We start from the raw sequence: 1377 nt of genomic DNA on the forward strand, positions 1-1377 counted from the left end.
TTACTTTCACTTTTTGATAAATTCTTCCTGTTCAAGCCTGCCACTCTGTACAGAGGCCTAGTCTCTCACAAAGTCCACCTCTCCTACCAGACTGGGGACTATCCAGATCCGGGCTGTCATGGTCCGACTCTCAACTCTCCCCTGCTGGCGTCCACAGACTCTGTGAGTACTCATAGTCCCTGTGTGTTTGCCACTTAGTTCTCATTCCCCTTTTTTCGATTTCAAGTAACTAGGTCACTCCTGGTGTTACCGAACAGAGGCCCGGGGCGGGGACAATATTTGGCCCACCCAGGGACACCAAAAACTGCTACAGAACAACAGGGGCTCCTCCCAAGACAGAATACTAATATCTACTGGGCTCTTCTGTCCGCCGCCAGTTGGAAAGACATCTCTCATGAGATGCCAGAGATTTGTGAAAAGGAAACAAAATGTTTATTTAATGCTATTCAGGCCTAATGCCTCCATTAAAATATCAAAGTCCCTTAGGGTATACAGCTACACACACACACAGCTCTCCCTTCTCCCACTGTTCCAGCTCCAGGTACCATAAATCAGGAAAAGAGCACATGTCTGTTTTTCAGGCCCTGGCATCATCAGCTGTGTTGCCGTGCAGGCAAGATCTCTCTCCAGTTAATCCAAAGTCATGTGGCACCCTCTCACCGTCCACTGGCAAGAGTTCTTTGTACCAAGTTCCAGTCAAAGTCTCTCCTGCTTTCCAGGCCATGTGGCCAAAGGGGGCACCCCAAAGCCATGTGGGCCTCTTCTACCAAAGCTGCCGGGGTCCGCACTCCACCAAAAGCATGTGTCTTTCTTCTTCACCTGGCTGCAGGGATCTGCATTCTGGCAAAGCTGCATGGTTTTCCCTTTCACCTGGGAAATAGGGTGTCCGCACTCTGCCGAAACCACAAGGCTCCCTCTTTCACCTAGCCAAGAGGGGGTCTTCACTCTGCCCTAAACTGCATGGCTCTCCCTTCACCTGGCCAAGAGGGGATTCTTACTTTGCTGAAACTGCGTGGCTCCCCTTTTTTACCTGGGCAAGAGGGGGCCTGCACTCTTGCCAAAACCACATAGTTCTCCCTTTCATGGCTGCTGCGTCTGCGTTTAAATCTCTGCACCCATCCTCCTTTGCAGCTCCATTTCCAACTTCTCCTACAATCAGTTACACCTGCCAGGACTCTCATACCCTCCCACATTTATTGGGCTGCCATCATTAGTCTGGGCAGATATGGCCCCATGGCATGGAGCCAATCAATTCCAAGCTCTCATGCAGGCTTTGTAACCTGGGGGACCTGCCCCCAGTTACATCTTGGGTAGAAGCCACTCCCTCCCCCCTACCCCCCCCGCTAAAAGCATGGCCACAGCTATTTAACATATCTA

The sequence above is a fragment of the Artibeus jamaicensis genome, unplaced genomic scaffold, assembly GCF_021234435.1.
Source record: "Artibeus jamaicensis isolate MK-2021 breed Jamaican fruit bat unplaced genomic scaffold, CSHL_Jam_final scaffold_916, whole genome shotgun sequence".
NCBI classification, from domain to species: domain Eukaryota; kingdom Metazoa; phylum Chordata; class Mammalia; order Chiroptera; family Phyllostomidae; genus Artibeus; species Artibeus jamaicensis.